General features: G+C 43.7%; 1 protein-coding gene across 4 annotated transcripts in view; it reads left to right on the forward strand.

Moving 5' to 3' along the window:
* NSD2 (nuclear receptor binding SET domain protein 2) overlaps positions 1-12,468 on the forward strand; it is a 96,786-nt gene that overhangs the window by 5,229 nt on the left and 79,089 nt on the right. The window contains exons 1-2 of one of the 4 annotated variants that reach the window (XM_047718631.1): positions 6,383-6,474; positions 7,676-7,748. The exons of 2 other annotated variants lie outside the window; for them this stretch is intronic. The gene's annotated coding sequence lies outside the window, so the exon portion shown is untranslated. Of the gene's footprint in view, positions 1-6,382; positions 6,475-7,675; positions 7,749-12,468 lie in introns of those variants that run through there. One more of the 4 variants, XM_047718630.1, reaches the window with a different exon arrangement.

The following is a 12,468-nucleotide window of genomic DNA, read 5'->3' on the forward strand; positions in this document are numbered from 1 at the left end:
GCTGAAGTGGCATTGATGGGCTCTGGTAAGCATAGGGCTCAAAATAAGAGAACGGATCAGATTTAACCCAGGTGATTCTGGTATTCATAATTTGAAAGATTGGGTGGATTAGGCACCATTTTTATCTCCCTGTGAACTAGTGAAAGAGAAGGTGGGCCTAGTTTCTCATCTATCTGTTCCTTCCAAACGGAAGTTCTGATCTCACCTATCAGTCAATAATGTGTCCTTGGTGCCTTACTGTTCCCTCCATAGAGGAAGTTCTAGCTCTTGAGTGTAGCATGTGGCCCCTGCATGTTTTTCTGGCATCTTTGTTGGTTATTCCTTTGTGGCTGTACTGAGATCTCATTGTCTGGCTGCTGCGGCTCTGGTGATGAGCTGGGCTCTGTCCCATGGGTCTTTGTGCTGTTGCTTCTTCCTCGCTTAACCCGTTTGGTGCTGCTGTGCTCCTCTCATGGCCCAGCCTTTCATTGCCACTAGTGTTGCCCACCCTGCACCCAGAGCATTTGATATGGGGTTTTTGGTTTGTTTGTTTGTTTTTTTCCTCCCAAGTTTGTCGTTTTTTTAGGAGTGTTGGACCCTGTCATGACAGTACATCATGTGAGTTTGCCCCTCCCTCTGCTCTGGGTTGTGAGTTGTTCAAGGAGAGGGCATTCTGACTTGTCTTTTGGTCTTTGAATAGTGCACAGAAGTACTCTGTTAATAAGCAGAGATAGGTTTTGAGTCTTCTGTTTTCCTAAAGTGTTTTGTTCCATAAAAATTTGAATTCCTAGATTTAAAGAATTCAAATATATGTTAGAAATAAGAGGTTTCTGTTTTGCTTCCCTTGAAAGATTTGGAGTTGGTGCCATCTGGGTAAAGCTTTTCTCTGTATGGCTTTGAGCCTTGAATATTCTTTACCTCTTATTGAATCCTCACAGCAGGAAACTGAATCCCAAAGATATTAAGTAATGACCCAAAGTCACAAGGCTGTAAGTGATTAGAACTCCTGCAAGGACTGACCTTTGATTCTGTACTCTGGGAACTTACTTGTTCTGCCTCTCAGGGGACATTTTAACATAAGGCTATCTATACATGTTTAGGAAGGTGGGCTATTATGTTTTTGTTAGTCGGTATGGTGGTGTACTTCTTTCTAACATTTCTTCATTCACTGAGTGTCGGCTGGGTTCCAGTGATGAGCCAGAGTCTATGTCCTTTATCCCATGGAGTTTACAGACTGGTGAGGGGGATGAAACCAGGGAGATAGTGGACAAAGATTATGTCTTTGAAAATCCTGTGAAATAGTCTTGCCAAATAATTGGACCTCATTCTGATCAAGGTTCTACGTCCAACAACCAATTTACGGGAAATAATAGGGGAAAGGAACACATACTATACCACAGGATCGTCATCAGCAGAACTCAAAACTTGGGAAACCTACAAGTCCAGTAACCTGATCTCTTCAACAGGGAACAAAATTGTACTGTGGAGGGCTTAGTTGTGTCCCAGACAGGCCAGTTAGAGACATGGCTAAACATCACCTTTGATATTTGAGACACTTAGAAATTGGAACACTGACTAGATTTGTCATTAAGGAATTTTTTAAAAGATTTTATTTATTTATTTGACACAGAGAGAGACAGGGCATATAAGCAGGGGGAGTGGGAGAGGGAGAAGCAGGCTTCCCACTGGGTAGGGAGCCTGATGTGGGGCTCAGTCTCAATACCTGGGGATCATGACCTGAGCCAAAGGCAGATGTTTAACGACTGAGCCAATAGGCACCTCAAGGAATTTCTTTTTTTCTTAGCTGCCGTAATGTTCTGTTAAGTTAAAAGAATTTGAGGGGTGCCTGGCTGGCTCGGGCGGTGGAGCATGGGACTCTTGATCTCTGCGTCCTGAGTTCAAGCCCCACGTTGGGTGTAGTAGAGCTTACTTAAAAAAAAAGAAAAGAAAAGAATTTGTAACTTTTAGAGACACATACAGCTACTTACCTATGAAATGATACAACATCTGGGATTTGCTTCACCATTCTATGAAGAGGGGGTAGTGAGTGTGTGGCTGGATCAGGACTGGCCTAGGTTGATGGGTACACGGGACTGTACCTATTCTGTCTACCTTTATGTGTATTTGGAATTCTCCATAACAAAAAGGGGAAAAAAAAGTCATGAAGGAAAGGTTGAATGCATCTAGTAGCATCTGCAGGGAGATTGTATGTAACTGGGGACTCAGTACACTTGGTAGAGGTAGGCACGAGTATTCTGGAGGAGGGAGCAGTCCGTGCAAAGACCCTGGGATAGAAGCGGAAAGGGGACCAGTTTGGCTAGAGCAGAGGGTGAAGGGAACTGTGTGCCAAACAAGGCTGTAGAGGGGAGGGTGCAGATGTTTTGGGGCTGTATTAAGGATTTTCATCCTAAGATGTGAAGCCCTTGAAGGGTTTTTTTTTTTAAGATTTTTAAAGATTTTTTTTTTTTTTTTTTTTTTTTTTTTTTTTTTTTTGACAGATAGAGATCACAGGTAGGCAGTGAGGCAGGCAGAGAGAGAGAGAGGAGGAAGAGGGCTCCCCGCCGAGCAGAGAGCCCGATGCGGGGCTCAATCCCAGGACCCTGGGATCATGACCCGAGCTGAAGGCAGAGGCTTTAACCCACTGAGCCACCCAGGCGCCCCCTTGAAGGGTTTTAAGGAAAGGTGGGCTGTGTGTGTGAGATAAGCATCGATTTGTTTTGGGAAGTGCCTTTTTCAGAGTTTTCTGTAGAGTTAGTAATGAGAGTAAGGTTAGGGGAGAGTGAAGAGTTGGGTACAGGGGACCATGCTGCGGTTACTACTGTTTGTCTGCACTGGGAGTTTTCCGGTCACCCTTGTTTTGAGGCCTTGTAGGATTGAGCAGTTTTGCCCCCTGGATTGTGGTATGCCTATGTAATTTGCTTTGGACAATGACAAGTGACCTTTCACTTCGACTGGAAGATCTGAAAGATGTATGCTTTGTTGTATTTTCTTTTTCTTTCTTTTTTTTTTTTTTTTAGAAATTTTAAAAAAGATTTTATTTATTTAATAGAGAGATCGATCACAAGTAGGCACAGAGGCGATGGGCGGGGAGGGGGAAGCAGGCTCCCTGCCAAGCAGAGAGCCTGACTTGGGGCTCGATCCCAGGACGCTGAGATCATGACCCGAGCTGAAGGTAGAGGCCCAATCCACTGAGCCACCCAGGTGCCCCATGCTTTGTTGCATTTTCTTTTCCTGATTCTAACTGTAGAAGCAGATAGATACATGCTGTACACAAGAAAGAAACCTTTGGGCGGAGCCGAGAACAAGTGACTGCTTTGGGGCTTGTTTCTGCTGCACAGCCTAGTCCAGTGGGTCTCAACATCTGGTTCCCAGACTGGCAGCATCAATCACCTGGGAACTTAGAAATGCAGATTTGCAGGCCTGCCCTTGACCTACTGAATCATAAGCTCTGGAGTGGGGTCCAGCAGTCTATGTGCAAATGAGCTTTTCATGTGATTCTGACGCATTCTACTTTGAGAAGAATTGCTGAGTTTGCTAATTGATAAGCCAGTTAGGAGTTTGTGGTGTTAGTCTGGTGAAGGATGGTGGTGGCGGGCTAACTCTGAGACTGTGGGTGTGGAGGGAAGTAGGTAGGCTTAGGTAGGAAGGATTCTGGCTGGAATAAAACTGGTAAGGCTTGTTGTTGGGGATGTGGGAGATGGTGAGGGGAGAGATGTTAGGGATGGCCCCTGTGTTTTTGTCTGACAACACTGGATGGCTGTACCATTCACTGTCTAGACAAAATATTCTTTTGTAAGCATTTATATTTACTTCAGTTTCAGGGCTCAGAAACAGAGAAAAGTCTATTAAGGAATCTTTAAAATTTTTTTTTACTTCTTTGCTCAAATGTCAGTTTCTCAGTGAAGCCCCCATTGCTCCCCCATTTGAACTTGCTCCATGCGTGCTCCCCTGATCCCCTCTGACTGTTTTTATCCACAATAGTCATTACCTTGTTTATTGTACCCCACCTGGCCTCCCCTCTTGAGTGGAAGCTTCTTGAGGCAGGACACTGGTCTCTAGTTCCCTTCTGTAACCCTGGAATCATGTTGCACTATAAGTGCCCAGTGTATTTGAGCTGAACGGACTATTGCCTGTTGAGGTATGGGCACTGACTGTTGTCCCCGTGGCCAGATCAGAGAGCTGCAGCACACTTTGGATACATGGGTGATAAGGAGAGCCTGTGGCTGACTTAGAAGTGCTCTGGTTTTGGTCTGTGTGACTGGGGTGTTGCTGAGCATGTCTGGGGTCTGGTGATGAGGCCCCTTTACTCTCATCTCTTCAGATTCTTCCATGTAATGGTCTGAGGTGGAGGCATGAGCTGGCTCGAGAACACGGAGGAGCTGTCTGACTTCAGACAGCCTGGTCTTCCCCAGGTGGGAGGAAAAAGCGTGTTTTGTTGGCAGCAGCAGTATCCAGAATGAAAACTGAATGTTAGGTCTTTCTCTCTTGTTCTGTATTTGAAATTGTATACTTTATCTGTGGAACATGAGTTGGGATTATGCATCATGCTAACAGTTTATTGGATTCTTTCTGTTTAGTTCTGAAATTTGTATAAAAGGGTATTTGTTTTTTAAAATTCAACTGCTGGGGCGCCTGGGTGGCTCAGTGGGTTAAAGCCTCTGCCTTCAGCTCAGGTCATGATCCCAGGGTCCTGGGATCGAGCCCCACATCGGGCTCTCTGCTCGGCAGGGAGCCCGCTTCCTCCTCTCTCTCTCTGCCTGCCTCGCTGCCTACCTGTGATCTCTGTCAAATTAAAAAAAAAAAAAAATCTTAAAATTCAACTGCTTATAACTTCTTTGAGAAAAAAAGTTATAGTGATTCTTGTTTGTCCTACCTTTGGAGGTAGCTCCTGTGCATTTCTCAGATACCACAATGCTCCTGGCTGCTTTAGGGATCTGTGTGAATTAGTAGATTATATCGGTAACAGGCCGAAGCAGGGTGGCACCCAGTGCCCCACTGTCAGGCCCCTGCCATGGGTGAGTGCAGTGTCATTGCGGGTGACCTCCTGGTTCTGAAGAAAGAGTAACAGAAGACCTCATTGATCATTACCGTCTCTACTTCCTTTGGAGAGGGCCACTGATTATTTTTGTTGGTTGATAAACTTCTGAGATAGAGGATATCTGTGTCTTGATGGCCCATTAAAAGTGAACATATGTTTTAATAGGAATTTGCTCTTTACATTCTGCCTCTCCAGGACTCCCAAGGTGACTCCTTGGGGCCAAGCATAAAGAACACTGGTTTCACACACCAGGTGTGCCCCTGGTGTTGGAGTGGAGCTGGTGGTCTCTCAAACCTGGCTTCTGTTCTTGGTTGAGCCCTCTTTGTGGGCTGTCCTTCACCCGTAGAGGCCGCTGCTGCTTCCCTTAGTCTTCACCAACTACTTTTCTTGTTCTCTGCTATCGGCCGAGATCTTGGAGCTGATTATTTGTAGCTGCCCAAATCCTGGCACCACCTCACCTCTCCCCTCCATTTGTGAGTTTTGGGCATAGGAGTGATGGGCAGAGTATGATGTACAGAAACTGAGTTGTGAGTCCCAGCCTAGATTCTATAGAAATCTTTATTTTCAAGAATGTACAAATTATTGACATCATTAAGGCAAAATGGAAAGCTTAATTATCAAAAAAATACATTCTGTGAAAAATTTGTATGATAACAGATAATGGAAACATAATCATAACCTCACCAACCAAAATGTTTATGGATATTTTTGATTTATCTTTTCCTTTATCAAACTGAACCATTTACCCTAAAAACAGTATGTTCTGTGAGGGTCGTAACAAAGGATAACCGTCCTCTGCTTTGCTCACTCTGTTTCCCTAATCCATGAGGCAGCTGCCCTACTCTTTTAGCTATTTCTTGTATCTATCTGTACTTTAGAAAAATGACTTTTTTTATTTTGCTGACTTGAGAACTTTTTTTTTTAAGATTTTATTTATTTATTTGACAGATATCACAAGTAGGCAGAGAGGCAGGCAGAGAGAGAGGAGGAAGCAGGCTCCCTGCTGAGCAGAGAGCCTGATGCGGGGCTCTATCCCAGAACCCTGAGATCATGACCTGAGCTGAAGGCAGAGTCTTTAACCCACTGAGCCCCCAGGTGCCCCGAGAACTTTCTGATTTATATATATTGTGTGTCATGTTCATCATTGGGAGATAAGGATTTAACTTTCTTATTCCCCTGTCCTCCTGCTTTACCTTCTCTGCTTCTTCCCAACATTGTGGTATTTTGATCCTCTCTTTCTATGTAATAAGCTATTACAGAACTCAGTGGCTGAAAATATAGCATTTACTCGTTTTGCAGTCTGGACATAGTATGCCACAGTTATCTTGTTTCTGCCGTAGGGACTGTTTCATTCGTTTCACTGGCACGCTGGTATTGGCTGTTGGCTGACTGCAGGCCTCAGTTCTTGCCAGAAGCCATGAAGCTGCTTGGGCTTCCTCACAGCATGGTGGAAGGAGGTGAGCCCTGCCAGTCCTTTCAAGGGATCAGCTGACCCTGGCGTGGCATCGCTTTTGTCATGTTCTCTCAGGAAAAGCAGTCACAGGCCCAGGCCAGATGAAAGAGTGTGGAAACCTAAGACATTTCTTTGTTGGGGTGGAGTGAGAGAGAATTTTTTACTATCTTTAATCCACCACAGTTTTATAACAATTTCTGGTTTAAATGAATATTTACCAGCTATTATATTGTTCAGCTAAATCATACGCTGTGAGTGATATTTTCTTATATGACTTGTTTTCCTAGTGGAAATAATTATGTTATTTTTCTGTTTGCTTAGTTTTCCATGCATCTATTGGTAATTCAGTCCCAGGTTTTCTACATGAACCGTTTAAAAAGCCTTTTGTGATGGTCAGTTACACTCTGTCACTTGCATGTTTTTCTCTTGGTGACCTTGGAGCTGTTTGTCTTCCTGCTGCAGACTGGACTCCTCCATAGGCCTGTGGCACAGCTGCACATTCTTTTTTATTTTTTATTTTTTCCTTTTTTTTAAAATATTGGTTTATTTATTTATTTATTTATTTTTAAAAAGATTTTATTTATTTATTTGACGACAAAGATCACAAGCAGGCAGAAAGGCAGGCAGAGAGAGGAGGAAGCAGGCTCCCCGCTGAGCAGAGAGCCCGATGCGGGGCTCGATCCCAGGACCCTGGGATCATGACCTGAGCCGAAAGCAGAGGCTTTAACCCACTGAGCCACCCAGGCGCCCCAAGATTGGTTTATTTATTTTAGTGACAGAGAGAGGAGAGAGGGGCAGAGGAAGAAAAAGAAACTCAAGCAGACTCTGTGTTGAGCACGGAGTTTGATGCGGGGCTCGGTCTCCTGACCCTGAGTTGAGACCTGAGCTGAAACCAAGAGTTGGATGCTTAAATGACTGTACCGTCTGGGTGCCCCACAGCTGCCCATTCTTATCTTCTGAGGTGGACCCCCCATTTCCTGGGTGTCATGTCTTTTGTGATTTACTTTCATGTTTTGGTGATATACCTTCTGTTGGTTATCTTAGAATGTGTGGGAGGCAACATTTTTTGAGACAGCATGCCAAAACCATTTCTTACATTGGTTGATAGCTTGGCTAGGTATATAATTTGGATTCGAAATAATTTTCTCAATTTGAATGCATTGCTTCAGTATTTTTGGGTTTTCCATGTGAATTTTCTCTTTTAGGAAAGCTGGTGCTTTCTGGGTCTCTGATTCTTCACATGTGACCTGTTGTTTCCCCACCCCCACCCCAAACCAGGTGGGTCTCCTTTGCATTTGTTATGCTGACGCTTGATGGGTCTTTTCAACTTTCTGATTCTGGGACATTTTGAGTTATTTCTTTCATAATTAAAAAAATCTTTTTCTTTAAGATTTTCTTCAGTTGAGAGAGAGCACAAAGAGAGGAGCAGACTCCCCGCTGAGCAGGGACATGAGCACTCTTATTGTCAAGATTAAAAAAAAAAAATGGGGGTGGTGCCTGGGTGGCTCAGTCAGTTGTGTCTCACTCTTGATTTTGGCTGAGGTCATGATCTCAGGGTCCTGGGATTGAGCTCCCAATCAGGCTCGGTGCTTGGCATGGAGTCTGCTTGAGATTCTCTCTCTCTCCCCTGACACTCCCCCCCACTTTCATGTGTTCTCTCTCTCTCTGTCAATAAATAAATAAAATCTTTATTTTTATGTTTTTAAAGCGTTTTATTTATTTGACAGAATGAGAGAGAGAGTGAACACAAGCAGGGAGAGTGGGAGAGGGAGAAGCAGTCTTCCTGGGGAGCAGAGAGCCCAAGTCAGTCTCGATCCCAGAACCCTGGGATCATGACCTGAGTTGAAGGCAGATGCTTAACCAACTTAGCCACCCAGGCACTCTCCCAGTAACCTTTTATTTATTTATTTATTTATTTATTTATTTATTTATTTATTTTTATTTTTTTTTTAAAGATTTTGTTTATTTATTTGACAGAGATCACAAGTAGGCAGAGAGACAGGCAGAGAGAGAGGAAGGGAAGCAGGCTCCCCTCTGAGCAGAGAGCCTGATGCAGGGCTCGATCCCCAGACCCTGGGAACACGACTGGGCCAAAGGCAGAGGCTTTAACCCACCGAGCCACCCAGGCACCCCTATTTTTATTTTTTTTAAAGATATTTTATTTATTTGATAGAGAGCAAGAGAGGGAACACAAGCAGGGGGAGTGGGAGAGGGAGAAGCAGGCTTCCTGTTGAGCTGGGAGCCCGATGCAGGGCCCAGTCCCAGGACTTCGGGATCATGACCTGAGCCGAAGGCAGATACTTAACCACTGAGCCTCCCAGGCGCCCCAGTAACCTTAAAAAAAAAAAAAAAATTAATTCTGGTATAGCTTACATATGGTGTTATATTAATTTCAAGTGTATAGTATAAACTCTGTGTGGTAAGTATGCTTAAGATTTGCTTTCTTAGCGGGAGCCTGGGTGGCTCAGTGGGTTAAAGCCTTTGCCTTCGGCTCAGGTCATAATCCCAGGGTCCTGGGATCGAGTCCTGCATCAGGCTTTCTGCTCAGCAGGGAGCCTGCTTCTCCGTCTCTCTCTCTGCCTGCCTCTCTGCCTACTTGTGATCTCTGTCTGTCAAATAAATAAAATCTTAAAAAAAAAAAAAAGATTTGCTTTCATAGCAAATTTCAAGTATTATACAGTATTATTAACTCTAGTCACCATGCTGTGTATTTTATCTTTAGAACTTATGAATGAAAGTTTGTGTTCTTTGGCCATTGTCCTTGCATTTCCCCCAGCCCCTGGCATCTACTGTTCTACGTTTTTTATGAGTTTGACTTTGTCTTCTTTTATTCTTCTTTAGATTCCATATATAGGTGGGACTGTGCAGTATTTGCCTTTGTCTGTCTAGTTTATTTCAGTTAGCATAATATCTTCTGGGTTGCAAATGGCAGAATTTCCTTTTCTTTTTTTTTTTTTCAATTGGTTGAGTAATATTCCATTGCATGTATCTGCTGTATTTTCTTCATCCACCCATTCACTGAAGGACACAGTGGTTGTCTTTTTTTTTTTTTTTTAAGATTTTATTTATTTATTTGATGGATAGAGATCACAAGTAAGCAGAGAGGCAGGCAGAGAGAGAGGGGGGAAGCAGGCTCCCTACTGAGCAGAGAGCCTCATGTGGGTCTCTATCTCAGGACCCTGAGATCATGACCTGAGCCAAAGGCCTAGGATTAACCCACTGAGCCACCCAGGCGCCCCACAGCGGTTGTCTTCATGCCTTGGCATAAATAATGCTGCAGAAAACAAAGGGATGCAGATATTTCTTTGAGATAGCAATTTTGTTTCTTTCAGATAAATGTTTTAAAGTGGGGTTGGTGGATCATATGGTATTTCTGTTTTTAATTTTTTTAAAAAGATTTACTTATTTGAGAGAGGTAGAACATGGGTGCATGAGCATATGAGTGGGGGGATGGACAGAGGAAGAGCATCCCCAGGCAGAGTCCCTGCTGAACATAGAGCCTGACATGGGGCTTGAACTCACAACCTATGAGATCATGACCTGAGCTGAAACCAAGAGTCAGATGCTCAACCCACTGAGCTGCCCAGTTTTTTGAGGAACCTCCGTACTGTTTCCATAGTGGCTGCACCCACTTACCTTCCCACCAACAGGGCACGAGGGTCCCTTTTCTCCAGGTCCTGGCCAACACCTGTTGTTTCTTGTCTCTCTGATGAAGGTCATCCTGACGGTGGTGGGGGCGGGGTGAGGTGACTGTGGATTTGATTTGCATTTCCCTGATGATGATGGATGTTGAGGATCTTTTTAAGTACCTATTGGCCATCTGCATGTCTTCTTTGGGAAACTCTTCAGAGGTCTTTCATAATTTTTAAAGTCTTCTATTTCTTTTTGGAACTCTTTTTTTTTTTTAAGATTTTATTTATTTATTTGACAGAGATCACAAGTAGGCAGAGAAGCAGGCAGAGAGAGAGAGAGAGAGAGGGAAGCAGGCTCCCCTCTGAGCAGAGAGCCCGACGAGGGACTCTATCCCAGGACCCTGAGATCATGACCCGAGCCGAAGGCAGCGGCCCAACCCACTGAGCCACCCAGGCGCCCTCTTTTTGGAACTCTTATCACGTGGATGTATTGTCAGGATGATCTTCAGATTTTTTTTTTCTCTCTTATGTTTCTCCTTTCCTTTCTCTGCCTCTTTTCTTTCCTCCTTACTCTTCCCTGTGCCTGCTTTCCTCCCTCCCCTCTTCTGCTCCCTTCCTGCTCCCTCTCCTTTCTTCTCCCTTCTCCCTCCTTCTGTCCTTCCTCTTCTCCTTTTGGCAAGACTGTAGGATGTCTTGTCTCTTTTTGTCCCTTCAGCAGTTGTGGAATGCAACTATAGAGAGTGCTATAATTTTTAACTATTTTGGAAATATTTTTACATTTTCATAGTGTTCCTTTAAAATTTAAAGAAGAACTTAGATAATATATTCTCATGCTTCAGAATTAAAAAGTAGAGTGTGCAGATCTCTCTACCAGTTCATTCCTGAGCTGTCTCACTCACCTCCTTAGAGGCGACAGTGTAGCTGGAGGTAGACAGAGCGTACTTAAGTGGGAAGGAGTGAGTCTGATTTAACTACCAAGGGAATGTACATTGAGGTTTCTCTCCTTCCCAGCATTATGTGTTCCTCTGAGTTCCTGGTTTTCTTTTGCTTTTTAAAATTCTTGTTTCTCTGGGGCGCCTGGGTGGCTCAGTGGATTGAAGCCTCTGCCTTTGGCTCAGGTCTTGATCCCAGGGTCCTGGGATTGAGTCCCGCATCGGGCTCTCTGCTCAGCAGGGAGCCTGCTTCCTCCTCTCTCTCTGCCTGCCTCTCTGCCTACTTGTGTTCTCTGTCTGTCAAATAAATAAATAAAAATATTTAAAAAAAATAAAATTCTTGTTTCTCAAAAATAAATAAATAAATAAATAAATTAAAAAAAAAATAAATAAATTCTTGTTTCTCAGGGTGAGGTTTCTCCAATGCCTGATTGCCCTCTTCAGTGAAGGCCCATTGTTAAGATGGAGGTCCAGAAGTTGACGGAAGGTCTGTGGGTGGGGGGCTTTATTGAAGGCTGATTGGTCAGGACCCCACTGTCAGTCTCAGTAGGGGTCTCACCCTGAATCCTAGTAGGTCTGGCTGCCTCTTAGAATTCACTGCTGGACTTCCATGGAAACTTGCTGCTTTGAGCGCCCCTCCCCCGTGGGTTGTGACCCCCTGATGTGCCCTGTCCCTAATCTAAACTCCAGTCTTTGTTGGGCTGGGGCGGGCTGGGACTGCATGTTATCTGCACTTACAGTTTTTGTAGCAGATGCCACTGCTCTATTCAGTGAATTATCCTTATGCTTTAAGTATATTTTAGAAGGAAAAGAGGAAAATATTTTACAGGTAAGTGAGCAGTACAACTTAATGTTTAATATCTTTCCCATTCAACAAAAATTTGATATTTAGAAAATTGAGATAAAATTCACATACCATAAAATTCAGCATTTAAGCCATTTTAAGGTTTATATTTCAGTGGGGCTTTTTTGCTTTTTTGTTTGCTCAGTATGTTCTCAGTGTTATACAACCATCACCACTGTCTAATTCTTGAATATTTTCATCATCCTACTATGAAGGTCCATACTCATTAGGAGTCCCTCCCTGTTCTCTCTCATCCCCTGGCTCCTCTACTTTTATTTCTCTGCAGATGTGCCTGTTCTGGACATTTTGTAGAAATAGAATCCTATGATGTGTGGCCTTTTGTGACTGGCTTCTCTCACTCCACATTCAGGGGTTCATTCCTTTTTGTGGCTAAGTATTAACAATGTATGGGCAGAGCACATTTCTTTTATCAGTTTATCAGTTGCTGGATATTTGGGTTGTTTTTTGCTTTTATGAGTAGTGCTGCTGTGAAGATTTTTTTTTTTTTAAGATTTTATTTATTAGAGCATGAGTCAGGAGGAGGGACAGAGGGAGAGGGAGAAGTAGGCTCTCTGCTGAGCAGGGAGCCC

The sequence above is a fragment of the Lutra lutra genome, chromosome 2 (genome assembly GCF_902655055.1).
Source record: "Lutra lutra chromosome 2, mLutLut1.2, whole genome shotgun sequence".
NCBI classification, from domain to species: Eukaryota; Metazoa; Chordata; class Mammalia; order Carnivora; family Mustelidae; genus Lutra; species Lutra lutra.